Source organism: Rutidosis leptorrhynchoides, chromosome 1, assembly GCF_046630445.1.
Source record: "Rutidosis leptorrhynchoides isolate AG116_Rl617_1_P2 chromosome 1, CSIRO_AGI_Rlap_v1, whole genome shotgun sequence".
NCBI lineage: Eukaryota > Viridiplantae > Streptophyta > Magnoliopsida > Asterales > Asteraceae > Rutidosis > Rutidosis leptorrhynchoides.
This window is the reverse complement of record NC_092333.1, coordinates 174268177-174279128: the sequence shown is the minus strand read 5'-3', so window position 1 is coordinate 174279128 and position 10952 is coordinate 174268177.

Sequence of the window (10952 nt, the reverse complement as noted above, 5' to 3'; positions counted from 1 at the left end):
GGTACACTATGACTTGGCCTAAATTGTTAGACAAATATTGACCGTCATATAAATATATATAATTAATATAGGTTCGTGAATCCGAGGCCAACCTTGCACTTGTTCAATGACGTTATATGTATTTTTACTACGAAATACAGTATGGTGAGTTTCATTTGATTCCCCTTTTACTCTTTACATTTTTGGGGCTGAGAATACATGCAAATGGTTTATTAACTGTTTTACAATAATTATATGCGTGAGTTTCATTTGCTCCCTTTTTAAATGCTTTTGCAATATATATTTTTGGGACTGAGAATACATGCGCTGTTTTTATAAATGTTTGACGAAATAGACACAAGTAATTGAAACTACATTCTATGGTTGAATTATCGAAATCGAATATGCCCCTTTTTATTAAAGTCTGGTAATCTAAGAATTAGGGAACAGACACCCTAATTGACGCGAATCCTAAAGATAGATCTATTGGGCCTAACAAACCCCATCCAAAGTACCGGATGCTTTAGTACTTCGAAATTTATATCATGTCCGAAGGAGGATCCCGGAATGATAGGGGATATTCTTATATGTATCTAGTTAATGTCGGTTACCAGGTGTTCACCATATGAATGATTATTTTTGTCTCTATGCATGGGACGTATATTTATGAGAACTGGAAATGAAATTCTTGTGGTCTATTAAAATGATGGAAATAAATGATTATGATAAACTAATGAACTCACCAACCTTTTGGTTGACACTTTAAAGCATATTTATTCTCAGGTGTTAAAGAAATCTTCCGCTGTGCATTTGCTCATTTTAAAGATATTACTTGGAGTCTTTCATAGCATATTTCGAAGAACGTTGCATTCGAGTCATTGAGTTCATCAAAGATTATTATTAAATCAATTTATAGTTGGATAGTGGATATTATGAAATGGTATGCATGCCTGTCAATTTTCGATGTAAAGAAATTTTGTCTTTTAAAAACGAATGCAATGTTTGTAAAATGTATCATATAGAGGTCAAATACCTCGCAATATAATCAACTATTGTGAATCGTTTATAATGTATATGAACGGGTCATTTCAGTTGGTATCAGAGCGGTGGTCTTAGCGAACCAGGTCTGCATTAGTGTGTCTAACTGATAAGTCGTTAGGATACATTAGTGAGTCTGGACTTCGACCGTGTCTGCATGTCAAAAGTTTTTGCTTATCATTTGTGTCAAAAATCACTTGTTTATCATCCTTAAGTCTAGACGCGTTTTCTAGCATTTATTACATAATAGTGTATAGACGAATTCTTGTCTTAGCATATCTATCACTGTGAACTTTGACTAACATCTTTCAAAGATTATCCGAAATCTATGGGATTTTGGTATTATATATACATATGTAAATTATGTATTGAGGAATACCAAATCTAAATTCTACAATCTATTTCATACCAAAATTTTTCTCTGATCATACGAGATGGATCTCTCAATTAGTTCGAACTCCTCAGATTCCGACAGTTATGCCGATATGGAATACCACTCAAGCTCCGAAAACAGTGTTACCGGAATGGATCAACCAATCAGCCATCATCTATTCTGGATGAAATGGGGATGGGTTCGTAGCCTCCTCAATTATTGGAGACAAGAAGAAGGTGATCCTTTCCATCCACCAAATTGCCCTATTGTCAATGAACCAGAAGCACTTACCGGCGAACCTGTTCGTGAAACCATTTTCTCTCTCATTTCCAGAGTATCTCGTCACGATTATATATTACATCAAATTCTAAATTTTATTTACCCGCTTTTCCTAACCGATAATCATCCCGGTATACTAGCAGAAGTTAATGAACTTCGTGCTCGCGTGACAGCTTTAGAGCTTATGGTGCAAGGATTACAAACACCATCAGCAGCACCGGCAGCATAATCAGTACCACCAGTAGCATCAACATCGCAAACCTCGATACCCTAAACATCAGCAGCATCACACGCCTCAACATCATAATCTGTATCTCGGATATCAACATCACACGCACCATAGATACCAAGAAGTACTAACAACAACAAACGATGAAGTATTGATTCATAACTTCATCGGAAGAACATTCTATGGCGATTATGTAATCTCTAAAGTCTTAGAGATTATCTATTTCCACCCTAACCCTAATCAGATGAGTGAACCAAAATGATTCAAGGAAGAATCAAAACCCTAATAAGAATGGTGCGCGATTTACAAACTAGACTTGTTATACAAGCATCGCTAGCAGTTACCGGAAGTATCATCAGCAGCAACAGTACCGTTAGCATCACCAGTATAGTCACTAACGTCAGCACCGTCAGAATCAGCAACACCTATGACATCACAAATCCCATCAGTTTAAGAATCACTGTGGAAATCATTACCAATCAACAACGAATATGTTGTATCAACGAGTTATATAGTATTAACTCATTCATTCTGAAGAATTATTATATATTTTATATATATGAATTCTGGAATTATAATAAATCTTTTGTACTAAGCTATTAAGTATGAATTGAAAAAGAGTAGATACTACTCGTTTAAATTCATATTACTAATATCTTATGATGTACATCCTTCATTAACAACTTAATCATCGTTAACCACAATCTCTGTTTCAATTTAATGAACTCTGGTTCATAATAAATCAAGTGTATCATTCAATAACATGTTTGATTTTACACTTTCATTCTTGGTATATTTGAAACTTACTGGGAAAACAACATTCGTATCTTGTGAAGTTAGCAAGAGTTCTATGAGCATCAACATGATTCATTAAGGAAATATCTATAAGAATAAGTACTAAAGTATTAGGTACATACTCCGCGAGGATAATGTAATCTCTAATGTTTTAGAGATTATCCCTTTCTAATTTAAGCCAAAAATCAAATGAGTTCAATATGATATTAACTCAGTATTACATCTGAGGAAAATATACCCATATATATTTTCATAAAGATTGTAATGAAAATTCTTGTTCAAAATATTATTTGTGAAATTTTTTTAACGGGTAGGTAATACCCGAGAGATATTTAGATTCACAAATATTATGTTAAGTTCTTCAATTTTGATTCAAAATCATCAACTATACTCTTTACTTCCACAACAGTATACATTTTTATAAGAAATCAAAATAGCCATACTCATTCAAATTCAATTACCTATTTTGATTTTCGGGAATTTCAGAATTCAACTCGAGATACAACCGAAATCATCATTCTTAGATCCTTACATTTTTCAAAATTATACTTTGACTTCAAAACTGTGATAGAACATCACTTTTATTCGTAACACTCAGAAGTATATGAAAATCATTCGAGATTCAGGAAGATTTCATAATTTGGATATTGACTATGACAATCTGCATTTAAAATCCTTCGAAATTCCGGAAGACACTTCAAACATTGAACAATCGAGATGATGATCCAACCGCACATTATCCGAAGTCTTGTACCTGAAAAGCTCTCGAAACCAAAGTCATAGTTTAACACGTATCGCGTCGAATCCTTTAGCATTTATTAGCAAAAACAAACTTTATGATTCCCTTCAAAGTAGCCAATTTTGTCACAGCTCCAGCAAGTCAGTTTCGACTTTTCAGTCAGACCAGTCTTATTATAACCCCGATAAATACATTGCCCTTTCGTCATTATTACTGGAACACCTTTCATATTCTACCATATTACCACCAGCGTTTAATCATCTAAAACAAAATTCTTCCGAATACATCTCAGATTGATAATCAGTGATTCAGATATTATAACATTAAATGCAGAGGAAACATAAAAATGGTAGATGGTCTGAACGGCCAAAAGTTTGATGATAGAAGATAGTGAGTTGGTAAAGCTCAGAAAAAGAGAATGTTTGGAACTGGAAAACGGATTGAGAAAAGTATGAAAGAAGCTGTGGATAAATCCCAAGGACTGAATCTACCTTCAAAGGATCCAAATGATTCAGTGTCTGCAGAAATAGTTAGCAAACACATTACCCCTTAGTCTAAACCTTCACAGACAGATATTCTTCATCATCATCTTACCTTAAATATTATAAGGTATCTTCGTATCTTCCATTATACATATTCTCCATATTTCTGGAAATATCATCACAACTATTCTTATATGAGATCATTTATCTCTCCGTAATATCTGCAACATAAAAGAAACTGTGTTAGTTTCTAAATTCTGAAAATTCAAATATGAATGTTTTTGAAGTAAGTGTTGGGAACTGATGCATGGGTTAGAATAATATAATGACACTTGATCAACGTCATTATATTACAGTAATTCATGCTAAGTTTCTAATGGACGTGATGATTCACAGAATATATCGTCATCATATACCATTTACACGACTCTTACATTCTATCTAACCTCTAAATATATCAAGAAAATATTCTTGATGATTCGGTCTTTTTCAGGGTATTCTGGTAATTTAACAAATCAATATTTTACCATTACCATTTCCTTCTTAGAACAATTACTATGTTCATTCTGAAATCTATACCTACGAATTCCGGACCATTACAAGAGCTATTTAATCGCAAGAAGAAGAAACGAAAGGACAAAGCTTTGAAATGGAAATGTGGGGTATAAACCGCAGCAAATAGAAGAGAGCATTAACTATGGAGGATGATGATTATAGAAGACAGAAGCAGGGACATCGAAATATCAGGGAAGATATAAAAATCTAGCAACAACCCAAAAAAAAAAAAAAATTACAAACCTTATATATCGATGCATATAGCAACGTTAAGACACGGGAGAACTAAAAACACTATAAACCCTAGGGTATAGTAAAAGTAAATAGATTCTTCTGGTGGCAGATTAAAAAGAAGAATGACGGATATAAACGTTAAGAGGATATCAAGGATCAGGATGGGATGGAGCATATTAACGTATGAATTGAGGAAGAAAGAATAGAGGGTGTGAGTCGTAAGGAAATGGAGAAGGCGGATTTATAGGGAAATATCCGACAGAACAATCGAAACAGATTATCGCGTTCAACCAAAGAAGATCTAAATCTCCTTAATTACCGAAGAATCAAATCTTATTATGAAGATTTCTTCTAAATTCCTTAAATTCCGGAAAGCAATCTTGAACACGCCGCCGGTTAAGTCAAACCTGCATTTATTCATTTTTCACTCTTTTGCGATAGCTTCACTTATACTCTTCGCATAATCAAATTGGGTTATCTATATTACTCAATGATGATAAAACTCTATGTATCAGTTTACATTCGTCATAATAACATTCTTACTGTTAGCCATGACGACCTTTATCAAATTTCGGGACGAAATTTCTTTTAACGGGTAGGTACTGTGATGACCCGAAAATTTCCGATCAAATTTAAACTTTAATCTTTATATGTTCCCGACACGATGAGCAAAAATAAGTAATGTTGAGTCTCGAAAGTTTTAAAAACTATATTCATATAATCAATTACCCTTTGACCATGCCTAGCGATTCACGAACAATTATATATACTTATACATATGTGTGATTATTAAATTGAGATATATTATATAAAACATCGAACGGATTAGTGGATATGATTATAAGCTATGAGATCTATTTTATGAACCTGGAAATGCTATCAAGGTATTGAATAGCTAATACTTTACATAAATGTATTTGTTTGATGTAAGTTTATCGACGAGATTAAAAGATAGTATCAAATGATTGAATTATCAGATACATTGAATTATGATTAAGAGTATCTGTTATGAGGTCCACTTTGAATTAGGTAACCCTTATTATTAACCGTATTCGGAAAATGGTAAAGTGAGATATAAGTGAAGACAAAGGTGTCAATTAACGGGAACTAACCAAATGTTAGTGGAGTTTTCTGTTCGACTTTCTATATAAACGTTAACTAGTTAACCTTCCTATTATTTAGAGTGAAAGTGAAACTTTGGGAATATAGTTATATTATTTAGAAAGTTTAAGGAAAACAAACTAAACGTTGACGCATAAGGAAATTATATTTTTTAAAGTATAAACGTTATAGGATATAATGTCATAAACGATCTTCAAATATACTTTGAAATATAATTAAAATCAAAATATTTTATTAAAGTATTTCAAACCTATAAATTATAAATATATTTTAATTTAGTCAAAAGACGTTTTGGTTTAAGTTAATGTTATTAAATATACTTCGATAACTAACGAGGGTATGAATTATAAAAGTAAATGACCAAAACACTCAAAAGATTAAGTTGCACTCTGAGTGGGTTAGTTTTTAATTAATTTAAGTCTATATTTTGATAAAGGTACGAGTCATAAAACGTCCTGATTTAAAATAATACATTTTGATAAACAACGAGTCACTGATTTATAGAAGTAAATGACCACAATGGTCAATTTTATAAGTTATATTTTTATAAAGGTAATTTATTGTTGAGTAAGTCTAATTTTTGTAAAAGGTACACGTCACGTAATGTAAAAGGCTAGTTTTCTAAACGTACGAAAGTGCGCCCGAAAAACCGAAAGAGGTACATGAGTCGTGAGACCACGACCGTGTCATTTTTGTAAAAATTATATTTTTACCATGAGCGTAAATATAATATAATATTTAATTAATTCTAAAGATTAAATATATTATATATTAAATAATATATAACTTATGTATCATATGTAACATATGAGTGTCGGTAGGAATTAGAAAATGGATGCCAGCTGGGATTGATTTCACAAAAGGATTTAAAAGCTCGAACATGCTGGCCAAATTATACCATCTATCTATCGATCTCAAACACACATACAACTACATATTACTCTTTCTCTATTATTATTATTTATATTATTAGTATTAAGATTAATATTTTTACTAATCTTATTATTATTATTAAGAGTATTATAATTATTATTATTAATATACATAAAATATTATGACGAGGTCATGAAAGGGTTATTTCAAAATGAAATTTTTTGAGCGGGATAGAGCTAAGAAAATTATGGGTTATAGCTAAGGAGGTTATGGGTAATGTTCGGGAGTTATGCTCGCGAGGTCAATCTAGTGTTTAGCGTCTCCGTTGCGTCTACGTACCTTTCCTGCAATATTGAACCTCAATATTGATACGTGAGTACTCCTAATTTAATTTTTACATACTAATAGTGTATCCCTAACTAGTGCTCGAGAAAATAGGATTATGCATGCTTGTATATTTGATATTACCCTTAGATAGGTTATGTTGAATCTTAAAGGTTGTTATACTAGGGATGAGATAAGATATAAGATATGCATGTCGTTGGAAAGCTAGCGAAAAATTAAGAACTTTTCATTTAGATATCGAATGGATTCGATGAACGGTTAGAAAGTTACGAATTAAACAATTAATTTCGTAATTAAGATTGCTAATGATAATTAGTGAACTAATTTTCTGCTTAATAAAAAGTGGTTATTTGGATTCTACTCGTCGAGTAGATGAATTTTCATATAAAGCACGTCTCGTTTCGTTTAACGGTTGTCAAGTTATGGATAAAAGAAGTTTTGTAAATTTTGATGAAACGTCGATACGGAAACTGAAATTCTCGCTGATCTGCGTTGTTTCAGAGTAAAACAAAAATACCACTAAATTCTTTGCTGTAAGATCTAACAAACGACTCTGGCCGTTTGTCAATTCAAGTCTCGACGATTTTTCTAAAAATCGTCAAAGTTGACTGTTTGGTCACATTTTAAAATTCTAAAAAGAGCTGAAACTTTTTTATTAAAAATGTCAGTTTTGTATCAATTGCCATGGTCGGCCTGATGTGTGTTTACTTTTGCCAAAAATCATGTTATATCTTTGTGGTAAAGAGAATTTGAAGGCTTTGACCGTTTGTCAATTCGAGTTTCGAGGAATTTTCTAAAAATCTCCAAAGTAGGCTACTCGGTCACTTTTGTAAATTTATTAAAGCTGAAAAATTAACTTTGAAACGCCGAAACCGCGTTGGCAACTACGAGTTGTCTAGGTTTAGTTTACTTCTGTAAAATTTATGCTTAATCTTTTTGGTAATGTGTAACTTTTATCTTTGGACCGTTTATCAATCGGAGTTCCGATAATTTTTCTAAAAATCGCTGAAGTGGCCGTTTAGTCATGTTTGACCGAAAAATCATTTTTGTACAAGTTATTGTATTTTTGCATGCGACCTCGTTCTTACTTTAACCTTTGACTTTTGACCTTGAACTTTGACTTTTCCCGTTAACTTTTCAGTTAATTTTTTTGTTGACTTTCTCTAAATACTAAAATACTATTTTATGATTATGAAACCATTTATGTTACGTTGTTTCACACGTCACCTTTTACTAGAATTTTAACTGAGCATGGGTAATATAACATGTTTCTTTACTGTTGAGTCAGACTCGAGCATTAGGATTGTGGTACACTATGACTTGGCCTAAATTGTTAGACAAATATTGACCGTCATATAAATATATATAATTAATATAGGTTCGTGAATCCGAGGCCAACCTTGCACTTGTTCAATGACGTTATATGTATTTTTACTACGAAATACAGTATGGTGAGTTTCATTTGATTCCCCTTTTACTCTTTACATTTTTGGGGCTGAGAATACATGCAAATGGTTTATTAACTGTTTTACAATAATTATATGCGTGAGTTTCATTTGCTCCCTTTTTAAATGCTTTTGCAATATATATTTTTGGGACTGAGAATACATGCGCTGTTTTTATAAATGTTTGACGAAATAGACACAAGTAATTGAAACTACATTCTATGGTTGAATTATCGAAATCGAATATGCCCCTTTTTATTAAAGTCTGGTAATCTAAGAATTAGGGAACAGACACCCTAATTGACGCGAATCCTAAAGATAGATCTATTGGGCCTAACAAACCCCATCCAAAGTACCGGATGCTTTAGTACTTCGAAATTTATATCATGTCCGAAGGAGGATCCCGGAATGATAGGGGATATTCTTATATGTATCTAGTTAATGTCGGTTACCAGGTGTTCACCATATGAATGATTATTTTTGTCTCTATGCATGGGACGTATATTTATGAGAACTGGAAATGAAATTCTTGTGGTCTATTAAAATGATGGAAATAAATGATTATGATAAACTAATGAACTCACCAACCTTTTGGTTGACACTTTAAAGCATATTTATTCTCAGGTGTTAAAGAAATCTTCCGCTGTGCATTTGCTCATTTTAAAGATATTACTTGGAGTCTTTCATAGCATATTTCGAAGAACGTTGCATTCGAGTCATTGAGTTCATCAAAGATTATTATTAAATCAATTTATAGTTGGATAGTGGATATTATGAAATGGTATGCATGCCTGTCAATTTTCGATGTAAAGAAATTTTGTCTTTTAAAAACGAATGCAATGTTTGTAAAATGTATCATATAGAGGTCAAATACCTCGCAATGTAATCAACTATTGTGAATCGTTTATAATGTATATGAACGGGTCATTTCATCATCCATCCCCAATTCATCAGATGAGTTCGTAGTATACTTAGTCATTGGAGACAAGAAGAAGGTGATCCCTTTCATCCACCACATTGCCCTCTTGACGAATAACCTGAAGCACTTACCGGCGAACCTGTTCGTAATACCATTTACTCTCTCATTTTCAGAGTATCTCGCCACGATTATATTCTATCTAAAATTCTAAACCTTATTCATCCGCTCGTTTCGACCGACAATCATTCCGGAATAATAGAATAAGTCAACGAACTTCGCGCTCGAGTAATCAATTTGGAGAATATGGTGCAAAATTTACCAGCTTCAGCAACATCACCGGCACCAACAGTACCATCAGTAATAGCACCAGTACCATCAATAATCCATGCCTCAACATCTCATTCTGTACCTCGAGTATAATCATCATTCTACGTATCATTTTATATCAATTATCTTCGTTCTTCATGGTGATTATGTAATCTCTAATGTTTTAGAGATTATGTACTCTAATTCTAGCCGTAAATCAGATGAGTTTAATATCATATTAACTCATTAAATCCATGATTACATCTGTAGAAAATATATATGTAACTATATTTTCATAAAGATTGTAATTAAAAATTCTTTTGTACAAATTGTTAATGGTGAAAATATTTTAACGGGTAGGTAATACCCGAGGAATAATTAGATTTTACTTTAATAGGTTATACTGTACATTCTTCGAATCTGATTCAACATCCATTTACTATCCTACTTACATCTACAGAGATACGAATCCGTTCACCACAGAATAACCATTTTATTTCAATTTCATATTTGAATTTTGACTTATCATAATCCAACAAGTGGCATAATGAAGAAAACATTGGACAAAATAAAAGTTGTTAGAAACAAACAAATTAACTACGAAAAATTTTGTTAAGAATCCACGCTAATTGTTCCAGCTAACTGTTCCTAGCTAACTGATTACATTTTATTTATCGCAGTTTGTTTATCGCAATTTAATTATCGCAATTTTATTTATCGTCATTTAAAGTCTGTATTTATTTTACACACTTTAAATATCGGGACACGTATACAAGGTTTTGACATATCATATTGACGCATATATATATATATATATATATATATATATATATATATATATATATATATATATATATATATATATATATATATATATATATATATATATATATATATATATATATATATATATATATTATTTGGAATAACCATAGACACTCTATATGCAGTAATGATCGAGTTCTCTATACAAGATTGAGGTTGATTCTATAATAATATATATACTTTGAGTTGTGATCGAGTCTGAGACATGTACACGGGTCACGATACTTATTAATTAATTTGAATATTATATATTAAACTATATATGAATTATTGGACTGTCAACTGTTGACTATCGACTGTGGACTAATAACATTGGACAATTAAAATGAATTAAAATATTGATTATGATATATAAAACTAAACAATTCTTCAAGTTTGCCACTTGATTTCATCTTAAACCTCATTGTATCTTGA